General features: G+C 44.7%; 1 long non-coding RNA gene across 1 annotated transcript in view; it reads left to right on the top strand.

The window, feature by feature from the left end:
• The window catches only part of LOC115279114, a 131,120-nt gene extending 113,277 nt beyond the window's left edge, over positions 1-17,843 (top strand). Inside the window, exon 6 of the long non-coding RNA XR_003903217.1 lies at positions 17,744-17,843. This is a non-coding gene — a long non-coding RNA (uncharacterized LOC115279114). The remainder of the gene's footprint in view (positions 1-17,743) is intronic.
• The last annotated feature ends 236 nt before the right edge of the window (positions 17,844-18,079 follow it).

Here is an 18,079-nt window from a genome sequence, read left to right as displayed (position 1 = left end):
TTATGACCTGAGCCAAAGCCAGATGCTTAACCGCTGAGCCACCCAGGTGCCCCTGTCTTTCCCAGCTCCTAGACAGAGACTATATCCCTTGATTCATAGCCCCTTCCCCCACCTTCACATTCCTCTCTGAGTCCCTCTTTCACTAATAAGAATCGTTGTAGTGATGCTGAACCTGAATAGTCCAAGATAATTTATCCATCTCAATCCTATCTGCAAAGTCCCTCTGTCATGTAAGATAATACCTTCTCAGATACTAGAGAGTAAGACCTGAACATCTCTTGGGTGTGGGGGGTGGGGTCACTAGGACCTGGCCATCTCTGCACATCTGCGGGAGGGATGCTTACTTTATTCTGCCTACCACAATGACCAGAGCTCCAAGCCCCCTCCAGCCAGGGACATAAAAGGAGCCAGCTTCCCATTCTCCTGGATGAAGGTGCTCCAACAGCGGCTCCGGTCTTCCTCTGGACCTGTGACTCTGCCAAGACCTCCTTCCCAGCAGCTCTCTCTAACTGCACAAAGGAATGTGCCCCATGGGAAGCTATTAACCTGCTCACCAAATGTGCAAGGAAATGAGTTGCCAGCTCTGAAATGAATAGCTCTGACGGTGCAAGAACATAACGTGTGAGGGCAGGATTGGACTTGGAAGATGAACCTGACAAAGAGAAGGGGCTCCTCAGGGCGGCGGATGTGCTTCTGGCCAGCGGTGGGCAAGGCTCAGATGGCGTGAGTTCCCATCGTCTGCTTGCATGGAAAGGGGCCTCCTGAGACATGTGCCTGGGAGGCTTGATGAGTGCAGGATGGCTCACACTCCTTTGTTTTCATTTCCCAGAGGCACTAGGCATCAGCCCTGTGCCAGGCACTGTTTGGGACAGAGGAGCAGACAGACCAGGCACCCAGGGCCCTGCTGGGGACAAGGGTGACTATAGTAAGACACGGAGAGTGCAAGGTGGGACTGAGATGGGGCAGCTCTCTGGAGGGGGAGGCTGAACCGAGCTGACGACATTCCTAGCTGGGGCATTAGTGTGACTAGAGCCCTGGAGCAGAACTGCTTGATTGGAAGTAGGAGATAGCCCAGTATCAGTGTCTGAAGGCAGAATTAGTGTGAGGAGTTCAGACAGGGAAGCAGCATTAAAAGGCTTAGGGGTGCCTGGATGGCTCAGTCAGTTAAGCCTCCGACTTTGGCTCAGGTCATGATCTCACATTCGTGTGTTCAAGCCCCGCATCAGGTTCTATGCTGACAGCTCAGAGCCTGGAGCCTGCTTCCGATTCTGTGTCTCCCTCTCTCTCTGTCCCTCCCTGCTCATGCTCTGTCTCTCTCTGTCTCAAAAATAAGTAAAATCCCTTGGGCTTTGTCCAGGTCCCTTTCTGTATCCGTGTCCGTGGAGACAAAGACCTTGTCCACTACTGGGCCTCTGTTGTCCAGGGCTCTGTAAACATGCATTGAATGAATAAACACATCAGTGCTGGGTGTATTTTTAAACATGTCTCATCTGTTTTATAAGAAGCTTCTTCAAAGAGCCAGAAGCACAGACATCAAGTATTTGGTTGAAGCAAAGCTGAACATTGGGATCGATAGGATCAATGGCAATCAGGAAGCAAAATCCCTGGGGCTTGAGGTCAGAGTACCAGGTGGGAGTTTTGGCTCCGGACTGACCTGGATGATAAGCTTGTTGAGCAGAGTGCTCCTGGTGCCTGGGTCAGGGAGCACCACGGAGTGTCTGAAGATCACATAGGGAGATAGTCCTACCTCTTCCTTTCTGGTGTTTTTGTTTCTAGTGCTTTTTTGTTCTTGGGCCATCGAAAGTCTGAGCCACTTTTATGTAGTCCTGTTGCCTTTGTTACTTGTATTCATATTTATTTTTAGCAAAAAAAAAAAATTAAATGCCACTACTTTGATTCTAGTATGATTGTGCCATTTAGTTCTTCTTTCATCCAGCCCAATAAAAGGATGATTACAAGAACTGTGATTTTTTTCCTAGCTCTTTGGACCAAATGGGCAGTGGAATGTCCCCGCTCTGCGAAGACTTCCTTTCTGGCATGCAAAACAGCCCAGGGCTGTGGTGCCTTGTAAAATCCCTCCACAGTTTTTAAATTACCGAACAGTGACCTCTACTCACAAATTGGCCCATCAAGCTGACGTTCTCCATCCCTATTAGTGAGCATGAATGTCTAGCCTGGCCCCACTTCTAGTGGAAGTTTGTACTTTCTGGGGCGGAAAGCTAAGCTTGGCACAGTTCAAGTGCCTCTTTGTTTATGCCCATTTGCCTATGATGGAAAAGACGCTAATTTTCCAACACAGAAGCTGGTGGTCTCTGTCAGTCACTCTTCCAAAACTAATTTCCCTCCTTCCTCTCCTTTTCTTCCTTCTCTCCTCTCTCCTGGATTAGAATCACGGTTCCTCCAATTAGTTGTTGGGTGACCTTAGTTACATTATTTAATCTGTTTGTACCCACTTCCTTCTGTCTAAAGTAATTGTTCCTATTTAAAAGTCTGTTTTTAATATTAAACAAGAAAATGAGTGTGGGGTCCTAGACAGCTTGTCTGGTGCTTGATAAATGCTTCATAACTAGGGGCTGGTATCCGCTCTATTTCCTCACCCTTGCTTTGGCCCTTCTCTCTCTTTCCTCTTCCTTAGACGCTCTTTCTTCTTTCTAGTATATAAATTCCTCCTCTCTCCTCTCCCTTCTTCATCTCCCCCTTTGTAATTCAGCTCCAGTGATTACCCGTAATCAGCTTGACCAGAAGTTACATTATCCTCAGTCTGAAATGTTCACTTGGGTTCCTGGGCCCTTTGAACCAGCGGACATCAATACAGAGTTGTTTCATCATGGTGCCGATATTTACAAGAGCAGGACAGTATGGCCTGTCTCCTCCCAGCAGCCTCTGGGTTTACGTTTCTGTAATCAGGATGTAGACGCATCAAAGGAAACAAACCTCTTAATCTCGGGTAAGACTTTTCTCGGGACAAAGCGAGTAAAAAATTCCCTTATTAAGCCAGGACTTTGCATTATTTTTCTGACTCAGGCAAAGGCTCATAAATTGTTTTCCCACTGTTTTCAGGCCAGCTGTTAGCTGTGTTTGCTGACTCTCTGAATTATTGGCCAGCATGTTGGCACCTTGTTAATCATGGCAATGTTTCCTTTGCCTCTTTTTGGAGAGAAATTCTGTTTTCTAAAGGAAGACACCATCGGGCACACCAGGGTTTAACACCAGGTGACGGCCACCCGTCAGCTGCCTAACTGCTACCTTAGCACACAGTGCATTGTTCCTTCAATTTGTAGCATTGCTTCTTAATATTTCCTCAGTTTGAGGAAGCAGCGACGTGTTTTAGAGTGATTTTTCCATTTATATGCCTAAACGGCCTGTTTTCTTTTCTTCTGCCAACCCTATGTGCATCCTACCGCTGTCCAATCGTGAGCACCCCTACCTCTCGGCGCTTGCTGTGGTCACCGCGGCACAGCCACGATTGTATGGAGTCGTAACACGTTCCATCCTACCTCTTCCGGAGCATTTGCCTGACGCAGGGCTGGGGCCAGTGCGCACTCCATCCGCTCGACTTTGCACAGTAACTCCGTGAGGCGACCCAACTGTTCCCATTTTGTACGTGAGGAAATCAGGGAACTGAAAGGGTATAAGATGGCAACATGAATGGGAGTGGGGTGGATGTTGTTAATTAGCAAATGTGGGGTGATGGCAGCCAGCCGTCCTGGCACCCCAGGACATAGGTTCCAAGAGCAGTCCGGGCTGCACCCTCTACTGGCTGTGTGGCCTCAGGGCGTTTCACCTGCTTGCGCCTTGGTGTGCTCATCTACCTGCATGTGCCCATGGGGAGGCCGGCCCTGTCTTGCTAATGTCCCGAGTTTGGGGCAAAGATCAGGTGAAATAACATGGTTTATTGTTCTCAGAATTTGAGAAGATGCAATTGTATCCTAAGAGTTGAGAGGGCACCTAAGGACCTAAGGAAAGGAAGTGGCATTTAAGGGGTGAGCATCACTGGCCTGGCAGGGCTCCAGACCCCCGCCTGTGTGTCTTCTCATCTGAGCTCTCCAGAAAGCCAGGTTGTACTCTTGTGGGGTTTTAAAATTTATTTATTTTGAGAGAGAGAAAGAGAGAGAATGCCAAGCAGGCTCTACACTGTCAGCACAGATCCTGATGTGGGGCTTGAACTCACGAACTGTGAGATCATACCCTGAGCCAAAGTCAGACACCTAAGGCCCCTGGCTTGTACTTATGTTTTACATATGACAAACCCGGGAGTGCAGAGGTGAAGTCACTTGCTCAAAGAATACAGAGTAAATGAACAACAAGGTGAGGTCTGACAGTCTCTTCCCAAAACCAGAACCTGGTTCTTTCTGTTACACCATACTCACAAAGCCAATGAATGTGTTTCCCCTCCTTAAAAAAATGGGGTGGGGAGGAGGAGAGGGAGGAAGCAGGGAGGGAGGGAGGGAGGGAAGAAAGGGAAAAATAGCAAGCAACTCATTAAGGGATATCTTTCTCGAAAGTACACAGATACAGTGTGGTTTGATCAGATCACCTTTAAAATCCGTTTAGCTCTGGCCACATTCTTTGTTAAATATTTATTGAGCAATAGCTTGTTGTAGAAACTGTAGTTGTTCAGTTGAGCTTTATTGACTCACCCACCCAGGCCAGTGGTGATGAACAGTGCAAATAAAACAGGTGGTAAGTGGAGAAGTCTACTCGTTCCACAGGCAGGTAAACAAAGGCTTCAGAGACGTTACAGTAATTTGCTCATTTCCAGGCTCTGCCTCCTTGATGTTCCAATAACCCACTAAATGGGCCATTTGGCAGCCGGGAAGCAAACAAAACACAGTAGGCCGTGGAATGTGGACTGTGTATTGAGAAACAACCAACCACTGGTCAAATATGGGCCTTGCAAGGTAACACCTGCATTTGATCTTGACCCTTCCTGTAATGAGGGATCCCTTGGGCCAAGGCTCTTAACGGATCTGAGCCCCGGTGTCCTTGTCTGAAAAATGAGGATAATCACAAGGGCCGGCCGGACTCAAGCCCAGAGCCCTGTGCCTGGCCATAGTGGGTCCTCAGCTGGAGTGCTTGTCCCCCTGCCCCACACTGCCCCCGCCCCACCCCCGGAACGAGGGAAAGCTCCTGCCGAATTGCGCAGCGCTGGGATCTTATGGCTGGGATGAAGCCACAGGCCATTTGGGTGACTTCCCTCCACCTCCTTTTGTGATGAAGTGACAAAGATTTTTCTGGTTGTTTTGTTTTTCCTTTTTATGAAGTAGCCAAGATAACAAACCTCGTGCAACCGTGGTTGGGCAGCACGTTTCCATGTTAACTAATAGCAGCCTCAATCTAGCTCATTTTTAGGAAAATGAATTACATATATTCAGGTGTCTGGTTTTTACCACCATTAAACTTAACTACCCTGTTTGTGTCTCTTTATTGCTCTTCTTTCATAAAGACCATAAAAAAAAGCTACAATACTTCATCCGGGGGCCAGGAGGAAGCCGCCTTTTCATATTTCTAATAGCTTCCAATAAAATATGTTCCAGCACTCCCAGCCATATGGCTGCAAACGGTTGTTTAGAGGGGCCCCTTCCCCGCCCCTGATTCTTACAGGCATCAATCTTATGTTCCAGTTCCTTTGCTGGATTAAATTTCTGAAATGCTCAGCCCTCTGAGTGATAAATGTGTTGATTGTGACCACTTCCTCTTTCCAGTTTCCAATTAACATGATTGGTATGGAATGTGCACGGACAGCTAGGTCTCAGGACGTTACATCCTGCAGCCCAGTAGCTGAGTCAGCACCGATTTCAGCCAGCGACCCCTACCCCCACTCCCACACCTCTCTGGTCCGTTCCCTGCTCACAGACCTTTTGGAGTGTTTAACAATAGCTCAATATTATTTCCATCCATTTGGGGCGGGGAGGAAACTGGATTTAAGATCTGAAGATGCAACTTGTAATTTTTCTTTAAGAAATTCCACCGAGTATAAGTAATTTTCTATAGCGCTTTCATACTATGGGCAGCGTCCTATTTGCATAGGAAAATAGATTGAGCTTGTAATCAGGCAGTATTACAAGTGATTGCAATGCTTTTTACAAATGCAAAGTGACATGGCAAAGGTAGAGAGCAAGAAAGAAATGGAATGGCTCCAGGGCTGATTGCCTTTAACTTCTGCATTATTCTAACAGCCCGAATCCAAGTCCCAACAAAAGGGTAGAGGCTCTATCAGAAGCCCGTGGCCCCTCCTCTTCTCTTCCCCCTCTTCTTCTCCTCTTCATCTCCCATAAACTCTTGGCCACCAGTGTCCCTGTCTCAGTCAACAGTGGGCAGTTTGGCGCTGTGGGGAGAATACAGTCCTTTTGTGGGCGGCCAAGCTTGACTCTGTTCTTGACCTTATTGTTCTGAGTGGAGAGACACGTATCCCTCGATTCTAATTCTGGCATCTACAAAAAGAGAAAAACAACAAAAACACAGTAGCTACCTCTGCCAGGTATGAGATGAAATAATGCAAGTAAGACAGCTGGCATGAAGCAGGTGCACATGATGTAGTAGGTAATTGCCGAGATACCCACGGGCCTGCTTGGATTCCAGTCCCAGCTCTACCCCTTCCTGGCTGTGTAGCCTTGGAAAAATTATGTACTTCTCTTATGTCTGTTTCTTCATCTACTCAATGAAAATACTAGTCATAGAATGTATTTTATTACTGTGAGGAAGGATAACATGGGCTCGGGGCTTAGGCTGTGCGATGCTCTGAAAATGTAATTGTGACCTCAACCATTCATCAACAGCCACTTATTACTTCCCTCAACCAATATTTGATGAGCAGTTACTATGTGTCAAGTGCCATCCTAGATACCTATCATGGCCCAAAGATGACTTAGAGCCCTCAGATTCAGCTCAAGCATGACACTCAAAGAGGGAGGCCTTCTGTATACTTCATTTCTGACCATATTAGATGACTTCTCTTAAAACCATAACCTCTTCCTTTCAACACCTATCAGTGTTAGACATTTCCTCTGGGTGCTAATTCAATTGCTATTTCATCTGTGAAGCAATCAGCCCCATGAAAACAAGAGTTCTGTCTGTTTTGGCTCAATCACCAATGTTCAGTGCAAGGCGTGGGGCATGCCAAGAGCTCAGTCAATATTTGTTGAGTGTGGAACGGAGGCAGTGTTTCCTCCTTTGAAAACCTGGTATTTTGGCAGAGTTGTCCAAATGGAAAATTCCACAGTAATGTTATATGTAAAAAAGTGTTGGAGAAGTTCAAACAGCAAAGGACTCCAGGGGCGCCTGGGTGGCTCAGTTGGTTGAGTGTCCAACTTCAGCTCAGGTCATGATCTCATAGTTCGTGGGTTTGAGCCCCAGGTCAGGCTCTGTGCTGACAACTCAGCCTGGAGCCTGCTTCCAATTCTGTGCCTCCCTCTAGGCCCCTCCCCCACTCGTGCTCTGTCTCTCTGGATCTCTCAAAAATAAATAAATATTAAAAAAATTTTTTTTAAAGCAAAGGACTCCATTCTGGCAATGGAAGAAATCTTCCTAGATGTAGGGACTCTAAGGGTGAGTAGGAGTCATCAGGCTAAAAGGAAAAAGGCGGGCATCCCAGACAGATGAAAGAGTATGTGCTAAGGTGTAAAGACATGAACGTGTATAGGGATTAGTGACATGGCTAAAGCTCAGGTAAGTGTGGTGCAAGGAGGGTTGGGAGACGAAATCTGGTGTGGACATCCTTGTCTCTTAAGCACATAGCTCAGTGCCTAATATTATTAGCTGCCCAGTATTTTTCACTGAATGTCAAATGAAAGGGCCAACGTTCATATTCAAGAATAATTCAAAGTGCATTGCCATGAATAAATAGACACAAAGGTATGTTATTTAAGATACAGGTTCTGGCTTTTGTCAGAAAGAGCAGGTAGTTAAACAGTGGTTTACCTTCGAGAGCTCTTTACTTTTGTCTCCTACAACAACCTGAACAGGAAGAGGACAGGGATGATACACAGCTCCGTGGCACTGAGGACCTGGACTTCCTTTATCTTGTTGTTCTGTCTTCTCAACACAGCTTTGTTTTTCTGGGTCCAAGATGGCTACTCCATCTCACGCCACCTCATATGCCAGTGGATGGGGAAGAGAAGAAACTTCTCCTCCCAGGGGCCAGGAGCTAGCCTTGAAAGAGGTGAAGAAAGATAACCTTGAATTGTGTGATGGTTAATCTTATGTGTCAAGTTGGCAGGGCCATGGATAATCTGACGAAACATTATTTCTGGGTGTGTCTCTGATAGTGTTTCTAGAAGAGTTCAGTGTTTGTGTTGGTGGGCTGAGTGAAGCAGATTTTTCTTTCTAGTGTGGGTGGGCACCATCCAATCCACTGAGAACCTGAGAAGAATCAAAAGGTGGAGGGAGGTTGGATTCATTCTCTCTTACTCTATGACAACTTATTTAGGATATTGATCTTCTGCCTTTGATGTTCCTGGTTCTTAGGCCTTTTGCACAAGACTGAAATCTACACCATCAGCTTCACTGGGTTTCCAGCTTGTATATGGCAGATCATGGAACTTTTCAGGCTGCATAATTGTATGAGCCAATACCCTATGATCAGTCTCTTTCTAGATATATCTATCACCTATCGTCATCTCTGTCTATCCTCTAGCTAGCTAGCTAGCTAGCTAGCTATCATCTCTATCATCCATCCATCTATCTTTCATCTCCTGTTGGTTCTGTTTCTCTGGAGAACCCTTACTACGACAAGCTGGCTAACCATGGGACCAGCTGAAATTCTAACTACTACAGGCTAGGTAAAAACAAATATTGATGTGACACACAGATATCACATCTCTGCTCAGTCAGCCTCCATACATGTCAGGAGACTCTAAGATATGAATTATGGGACAACTGGGTTCCTGAGAGACTCTCAACTTCCATCCTTCTGTGAATGAGCAGTCAGACTTACTTCAGTGAAAAAGAGATCTTTCTAGAGAGAAGGGTCAGTGAAACTTATACCTGCTAACATTAGAAAGTATTCTCATGTGCATATACCAGTTATGAGAGGTGTTTGGAACCATCTGCTGCTATTATAATACAAATGTTTAGAACGGACATTTTCTGTGTGACTTTGAATTCCTACACTTGTGTTATGAGTGCACTTTATAGTGTAGGAGAGAAATGGATAGGCTTATAATCAGCTCAGCATGGTTTAGGGGCCATGGTGACATGGGGGCATAGTCTGCCTTATCTATAGCAGAGTGGGTGAGGTTGTTATGCTTACGATGCCCTTCATAATTCATGTCACATGGGGGCTGGGGGAGGTTGGAAACTACAGAAAAATTAAAGAAAAGCAGAACCTATGAAGGAGGGGAATTCATTGAACTCCAGGATGGGGAGAGGGTGAGACCAGAAGTACTCCTAGGAAGAACCTGAGTACTTCAGACCAGGAGCTGTGACAGCGACAATTCAGTGAGGTTCCCACATCTTATATCAGATTATTTTTCAGCACATTTTCACTTTCTCCCACCTTTGGGGTGGATTGTATTCTCCTGCTTCACTAACTTTTGCTTAGACAATAGAAAGTGAGCAGATTTTTTTTTTAAGTTTCAAAAAGTTATTTTGAAAGTGAGTAAGCACAAGTAGGGGAGGGGCAGGGAGAGAGAGGATCCCAGTCGGGCTCCATGCTGTCAACACAGATCCCAAGGTGGGGCTCAAACTCACCAACTGTGAGATCATGACTTGACCTGAAGTTGGACACTTAACTGACTGAGCCACCCAGATGGCCCTGGGAAGATTTAATAAGGGCAGATAATATAAATACTATTTAAAGTGATGGCACAGTTTGGCTGAGCTCCTGGACACCAGTGATTTCCCTTGAGAAGTGCATGCCCAGGAACCTCCTGTCCCTTCAACCTTGGGCCCCATGATGATGACAGGTGGAGCAGACTTAAGCCCAGACTGCAGTCTGGAGCCAGGCCTGCTGCCCAGAGCAGCCCAGCCCAGCAGAGACCAGCCCACACGAGCCAAACTGTGGTTGGCCTGCAGATTCATGAGCATAGGAACAAAAGTGATTGTTAGCCATTGAGTTCTGGATTTCTAGGCAATGTAGGGATAGCTCACAAATACAAGCTTCTGATTTATATTTGATACTGTTTTCCCATGTGCATCACAAATGAAAGGCATATGATTCCTCGTGCATGCCGTAGTCCACTGGAGATTAGCAGGCAGTATGGTGTGAAGAATGGCTCTGTTCAACATAGTCACTCATGGATTCAGGCTCCTTCCATCTCGTGGGTCTCCCATGCCCCATACGTCTCTAAATCCTACACATTTGTCAGCAGATGAGTGAATAGAGAGGCTGTAGAGGCTTGCCAGAGGTGTGTGGATTCTGCACACATTCTGTTAAGTCAGTGGCTTAACCTAGCTGCAGGAAAGACTGGAAAATATAATCTAGCTTTGTTTCTAGGAGGAACAGAAATTTGTTTGATGGGGAGTTAGCTAGTCTTCCTCATATGGGAAATAGAATAGGTGGATGCATTCCCTGTTATTATATGAAAAAAAGTGACAGGGAAGCAAACGGGCCAAAAGTGAGAGGGGCTGGAGTGACTGTGGGGGACACATTGTGTGGAACAGGAGGTGCCAGAAGATGAGGCAGGAGCAGAAACAGATCAGGCTCGGGGTCAGACCTTGGACTTCGTAATTCACGTGCGTGGGAGCACACTGATATCCTCTGTGGTTTCAGCAAGCCACAGAAGTATTTTGGCAGGACATGGACACCTCAGATCTGCACTTAGATGCTCCCAGTGGGGACAGTGGGCAGGGTGGCAGTGTGGGCCTCTTGGGGGAGCTCAGGGAGGCTGCATACCATGGTTTGGGGAGGCTCAGGGCCTTAACCAGAATTCTTGTTGTTGAACGGGGGGCGGGGGGGAACCAGAGGCCAGAAAACTTGGGAAAAACAAAATTTGAGCAGTGGCAAAGAAACAAGTCTTTGGGTAGGATCCAGGAAGCAAGAATCAGAAAATTAGAAGGAAAAACTAGGAGAGCTTAGTGCCATAAGTAGGAATTCTAAAAGGGAGGACTCATTAGGACCAAATAAAGCAATAAAGCAAAGAGACCCATGCAGCAGCCGAACAGTGAGCGCTTATCCCTGGGCTGTGTTGTGGTTCTGTTCCTTCCTTGTCCATTTCAGATGCAGAGTGTGGCTTCATTGGCCCGAGGACGAGAAAAGCCCTGGAGGTCATCTGGACCTGCCCATCTCAAAAGTTAGCATGTGTCTTGTTAAAACACAGACTGAGGGCACCCAAGCAACACCTGCTGATTCAATGGGCCTGGGAGGGGCTCAAGAATGTGCATATCTAACAAGCTCACAGGTGATGCTGCTACTGCCCAGCCACAGACAACCCTCTGAGAACACTAGCGAAAACCACTCCTTATATAGGCTAGAAAGCCCAGCTTCAGAGACAGGGGATGACTGGCCATTCCAGAAATGACCCATCTGGAAACATTTTCTCCAACCCCATTTCCTTACCATCCTCCCCTCCCCCGCCCTCACCAGGCAGTGTGCATCAGGAACTGGCTCATCCATCTCAGTCTTCACTGGCATCTCCCAGAGCCCCTGCTCACTATCCCGAACTCAGTCTCTTCCCGTCCCTGTGCTGGATAGCTTAGAGTTTAATTGACTAACCACCAGCCAGACCAGCGAGTAAAGAGAGGGGCTTAAGTAGGATCAGCACACCTCACTGTTATCATTAAAGAAGAAAATTGGCTTGGAGCAGGGAGAGAAAAAAAACACCCTGTGGCTGCCATCCTGCATAATCTCTATCCTTCATTCAGCTCCCGAGTCCCCTCCGAGGGGACTCTTTCTTTCCCTGCCAAGTGTCCATTTCACAATCAGCCCTGCCTGGGATGCTTGTGTGCTGTCTCCCCACACTCCTACCATAGACCCTCTATCAGCTTAGGGCTTGCCTGTGTTGTAAGGGCCAGGTTAATGCCTATGAGCAAAGTCTTCTTGTTCTGTCTTCTGCATTCAGCACAATGCAAGGATTTTTGTGTGACAGACAGTATCCAGCCAGGAGCAGAGAATCCATGCCAGATGGCTCTGGAATCCAATACCGGGAACTAATTACAAAGGTGTTGGAAAACCAGAGACCAGAGAAAGGTGAGGGAACCCAGAGATTAACAAGTGCATAGAGCTGCTCCCACTCTCGGGCTGAAGGACCCTGAGTGACAGTGCTCCCGAAGCCCCGTTAGCTGACGCTGTGCAAGGGGGTCAGGGCGTTGGAAGAGGGCCCTCCCAAGGAATCATCCAGAGCTGAGTAGGCAGGGCTGCCTGCAAGAGCTGAGATTTGCAGAAGGTAGCTGAGGGCATGGAGAAGAGTTACCTCAAGGATCTGGAATGACCGGGAGGGAGCTGGAACTAGTGCAAGTGACTAGGGTAGGAGCTGATATAAGGAAAGAGCCAGAACCACTGACAAGAGTTTGCCAGAAGCAGCGGGAAGGGCTTCTCCATTGTCCTAGCCTGGGTTCTCCAGAGGCAGAGGCTGACACAGGATTATTTGCAAGTCATCCACTCAGACAGGCTCCCGGGAGAAATCCGTAAGGCCAGGGGAATGTAGTGGAGAAAGGCAGGGATTTAAGCAGGGATGGGGTTCTGGGTAAGGTCTAAAGTCAGCCAGATGCTACAGGCAACTTTGGAGTACAAATTGCATCTTGGTGTTGGTCCTGCGTTGAGGCATGGAGATGGCCTTTTGTAACCCTACACAAGCCAGTGCTTGGATGAGCATTCCAGAGTGTTCTATGACCAAGCCAATTCCAGGTGAGGTCGTTCTAGCTGCCGGGGGAGGGGGCAGCAGTCCCACGGAGAATATGTAAGTGTGAGCCCGTAGCAGCAGCTGGGAGATGGGCACCCCAAACTTAAAAGGCCCCTCAGGGATCTGAATGGGGCACCAATAATGTCTACTCCATAATTCCTAATGTTCCTTTCTCCTTATGTGATTTTTATTGGTTGACTTTAACTCATGGAGTTAAACATGGAAGGTTCGTTTGAAGAGAGGGGGTGGGAGGCGGTTGAACCTGAGAACAAACAAGTAACTGACGGGTAGTAAGTGCTCAGTAATATCCGCTAAGCTGAATTACACTTCCCCCGCACCTTCTAGACTTTTTGGTGCTTTGCAAAAATTGAATCTGTCAACAGCAGTTGAAGATTTACCATCACTAAGGAAATAGTTTTCAGTAGAAAATTATCATTTGCCTAAGAGTGCATGACAGATACTGATTTTGTGTCAAACATAATACAATTTACTCACAGACCTAAAAGGAGTTGAGGGAAAGCGTAGATTCAAGTTCCAGTTGGATGGGGTTGACCCACGACTGGCCCCCTTCTGAAGCGTTGAACCAAAAATATTGTAGAACTATTTTTTTCTCCTCGATATAGAAATTGGATTTTCAGGAAAAGTCCAAAGTCAGCTAAGGTGTGAGTATTGTGCAGATTTTGAGTTAAAAGCATCAAATTGCAGTACTGATTTAGAATACAGCTTTATCGTCTCACAAATTTATTTTATGGGTTCTTTCTAGAATTAACAGTGTGCTCCACCATATAGTGTCTCAGGGGGAGCTCACTGTATGGGCTGCCAGCCAGTCGTTCTCATGTAATTATATAGAATATTTGCTCACACCTCACACCTGTCAGAAAATGTTAGTTGATGGAAGTTATCTTGTGTCCTATCAGAACTAAAAAAATTAATTCAGCAAGGTAGCAGCATACAAAGTTAAGACACTCATATCAGTTGCATTTCTATACAATATCAATGGAAAAACTGAAAAGGAAATTACAAAAACAATTCCAAGTACAATAGCACCAAAATAATAATAATAATAATAATAATAATAATAATAATAATAATAATAAAACACTTAGAAATTAACTTAACCAAGGAAATGAAAGACTTGTATGATGAAAACTATATGAAGCATTGTTGAATGAAAGTAAAGAAGATTTAAACAAGTAGAATCACATCTAATGTTCATTGACTGGAAGACTAAATGTTATTAACATGTGTAGACTACCCAAAGAGATCTAAAGATTCCATGTAACCACTACCAAAACCCAATCACTTTTTTATGGAAACAGAAAAACCCATACTAAAATTCATATGGAATCTCAAGGGGCCACAAATAGCCAAAGCAATCTTGAACAAGAACAAAGCTGTAGGACTTACTTTACTTCAAAACTTACGGCAAAGCCACAGTAATTAAAAGAGTGTGGTAGTGGCATAAATATAGACACATAGACCAATGGAAAGTAACAAAGATCACAGAAATAAACCATCATCACATGTATGGCTTAATACGTTTTGATAAGGGTGCCAAGATCATTCAATGGAGAAGGGAAAGTCTTTTCCGTGATGGTGTTGGGAAAACTGGATATGCACATATAGAAGAAACAAGTTGGATGCTTACCTAAAACCATATACAAAAATTAACTCCAAATGGATCAGGACCTAATGCAAGATATAAAACTATAAAGTTATCATAAAACTTTAATAAAGCATGGGGAGACCACTTTGCTACATTGGATTTGACAATGATTTCCTAGATATGACACCAAAGGAAATAGAAGGGGAAAAAAAGACAAATTGGACTTCTTGAAAATGTTTACAAATTATGCATCAAAAGGTAATATCAACAAAATAAAAAGGCAACCCACAGAATGGAAAATATATTTATAAATTGTGCCTCTGATAAGAGATTAATACCCAGAATATATAAAGAACTCCTAAAACTCAACAACAACATAAAAGAATGACCTGATTTGAAAATGGGCAAAGGACTTAGACATTTCTAAGATACACAGATGGGCAATAAGCCCATGAAAAGATGCTCAAAATTAGCAATCATGATGAAAATGCAATTTAGAACTATAATGAGACACCACCTCATACCCATTTGGTTAGGTGCTATCAAAACAGCAGAAAATAACAAGTGTTGGTGAAGATATGGAGACATTGGAAGCTTTGTGCACTGGTGACAGGAATGTAAAATGGTACAGCTGCTGTGGAAAACAGTGTGGAAGTTTTCTCAAAAAATTGGAAGTAGAATTACCATATGATCCAGCAATTCCACTTCTGGGTGTACATGTAGAATTTAAAGCAAGGGCTCAACTGTATATTTGCAGACCCATGTTCATATTAGTTTTATTCACAGTAGTCAAAGGATGGAAGCAATCCAAGTGTCCACTGATGGATGAATTAATGGATAAACAAAATGTGGTCTATACAGAGTGGAATATTATTCTTTCTTAAAAAGGAAAGAAACTGTAACTGATGCTATGACATGGATGAACCATGAAGACCTTTGTTAAATGAAATAAGCCTGTCACAAAAAAACAATTACTGTATGAGTCCACTTAGATGAGATACTCAGAGTAATCAAAATCATACTCTCCATAGTAAAGTCGCCAGTAGGAAAGTGTGTGTTTGTGTGTGCGGGGGGGGGGGGGGGGGGGGGGGGGGGGGGGGGGGTTGGTGGAATTATTGTTTAATTGGTATAGAATTTCAGTTTTGCCAAATGAAAAAAGTTCTGGGGATGCATGTTGGTAATGGTTGCACACCACTATGAATCTACTTAAAACCACTGAAAAGTGGTTAAGATGGTAGGTTTTCTGTTATGTATATTCTACCACAATTAAAAATGGTGGGTGCAGAGTGGGGGAGAACCCAGAGGGAAATGATGCCACCTTACCTACGGAGGAGCAAGATAAGAACTTCATTTGTCTTCTCTTCAGAAGCCATGCAAGCAAGAGGAGAATAAAGCGAAATATTTAAAGTATTGAAAAAAAAACCCCTAGAATTCTGTAGAAAGCAATATCACCCTTCAAAGTAAAGGAAAAATAAAGACAAACAAAAATTGAGGTGATTTGTATGCAGTAGGCTTGTCTTGCAAAAAAAAAGTTAAAAGAAGTTCTTCAAAGAGTGGGTAAATGGTGTATCTCAGAAGCTAGAATCTACATAAAGAGGAGAACATCAGAGGACTACGGGTTTCTAGGACTCCTATAACAAAGCACACAGACTGGGCGCCTTCACAGAAATTTATTTTCTCACAGTCCGAGAGGCTAGAAGTCTGACCTAAGGAGTCAGCAAGGTTGTTTCTGTGGAGACCTCTCTCCTTAGCTTGTAGGTGGCTGTCTTCGCCCTGTGTTTTCACATCTTACCTCTATGTGTGTGTGTCCTAATTTCCTCTTCTTGTGGAGACAGCGGTCTTATTGGACTAAGGTTGACCCCAATGACCTCATAGTAACACAATTACCTCTTTGAAAACCCTTTCTTCAAATACAGCCACATTCTGAATCACTGTGGGTTAGACTTTAACATGTGAATTTTGAAGAGACACAAGGTAAAATAAAGTCTCATTTTTCTTATTCTTTAGTGATGGAGTAGTTAACAGTTTGTTCAAAATAATAATGGTAACAATGTGTCGGGTGATTATAGCTTATGTAGGCATGAAATTAATGACAGCAATGTATTAAGGAGTGAAAAATTAGGAATACTCTTGAGTACCTACCCCACTGGTGAAGGGCTATGGTTCAGTCTGAAAGTGGGCCTGGAAGAGTTCGTTGTAGGGCTGCCTGGGTGGCTCATTAGGTTCATCATCCAACCTGATTTCACCTCGGTCATGGGTCAAGCTCCAAGGCAAGCTGTGCACTAAGCATGGAGCCTGCTTAAGATTCTCTCTCTCTCTCCTCTCTCTCTCTCCTCTCTCTCTCTCTGCCCCTTCCCTGCTTGTGCTCGCTCTCTCTCTCTCTCTCTCTCTCTCAAACAAACAAATGAACAGAAAATAATACTTGTATACTGCAAACTCTGGTACACCCAGTAAACAAATTTTTTTAAATGTTTATTTATTTTTTTAGAGAGAGAAAGAATGCCTGTGTAAGTGGGGGAGGGGCAGAGAGAGGAGGAGAGAGAGATCCCAGAACAAGGCCCAACTGGAGGCTCCATTTCACAAACCATTAGGTCATGATCTGACCCAAAAGCAAGATGCTTAACCAACTGAGCTACCCAGGCACCCCTAAATAAAAAAATACTTTAAGAAGTAAAATTGATATGCTAGGAAGGGACCAAAAATGAAATTATATAAAGGGCTCAGTTAAAATCAGGGAAGGCAGAAAAGTGAAGAAAGAGGGCAATAAGTAGAAAACAGTTACGAATTAAACAGATATTAATCCAGCTACATCAATAATCACTTTAAATATTAATGGTCTATATGCACCAATTAGGACAGACTAGTAAATAAACACAAGACTTAACTAATACTACCAAAGGAAACTAACCTCAAATATAAGTCATAGCTATTTTAAAAATAAGGCAATGAAGAGAGATAGACCACACTAATACTAATCAAAATAAAGCCAAAGCAGCTGTAATAATTTTAAACAAAGCAGGCTTCCAAGTAAGGAAAGTGATCAGTGAACTACTCTCTAAGGCAGATAGGAGAGGCTGGGTTACTCAGTAAGTAACCCGCTTATTGAGTTACAAGTTGGTGGGTTCCAACTTATTATTTCCTTCCTTCCCTCCCTCTACAATAGAGTTTCAGAAGGTAAAGCCTTATATGCCCAGACTCTCTCATAACCAGTGAAGGCCACCTAACAGTTTCAGAAAGTTCCAGAAAGTGAGATATAGGCAGATGTTTGCTGAGGATTTTTGAGGTTTTTTTCTTCCCTAATTATAGCAGCTCTTCCTTTTTTCTCTGCTTCCTCTGTTCCTCCTTTTTCCTTTCTCAGTGCGATGACTTGAGTTATCCTGCGATCAGGAGGGAAAGGCCAAAAGATTTCCAGAAACTTCAGCCCTGACACCTTTGAACAGATGAATAAGACAGATCTTCTACTGGTACTGAATCCAAACCAATTCTGAATAATACAGCCTCCATTGCTCCCAAGTGTTCAGTGAGAGTCTGTTATAAACCACAACTCCGTGCTGGGGCTGTATAGGGAGATGAAGGAAGATGGAGGCGCATTAGCTCAGACAGCGACAGGGAGCACAAGGAGAGCAGGGAACACAGAAAGACGTGCATGCTGACTCGGGAAATGCAGAGAGTCTCACGTGTGCACATGCGCACA

Source organism: Suricata suricatta, chromosome 15, assembly GCF_006229205.1.
Source record: "Suricata suricatta isolate VVHF042 chromosome 15, meerkat_22Aug2017_6uvM2_HiC, whole genome shotgun sequence".
Taxonomy (NCBI): domain Eukaryota; kingdom Metazoa; phylum Chordata; class Mammalia; order Carnivora; family Herpestidae; genus Suricata; species Suricata suricatta.
The sequence above is the reverse complement of the archived record's forward strand: the minus strand, read 5'-3'. Positions and strand labels throughout refer to the sequence as shown.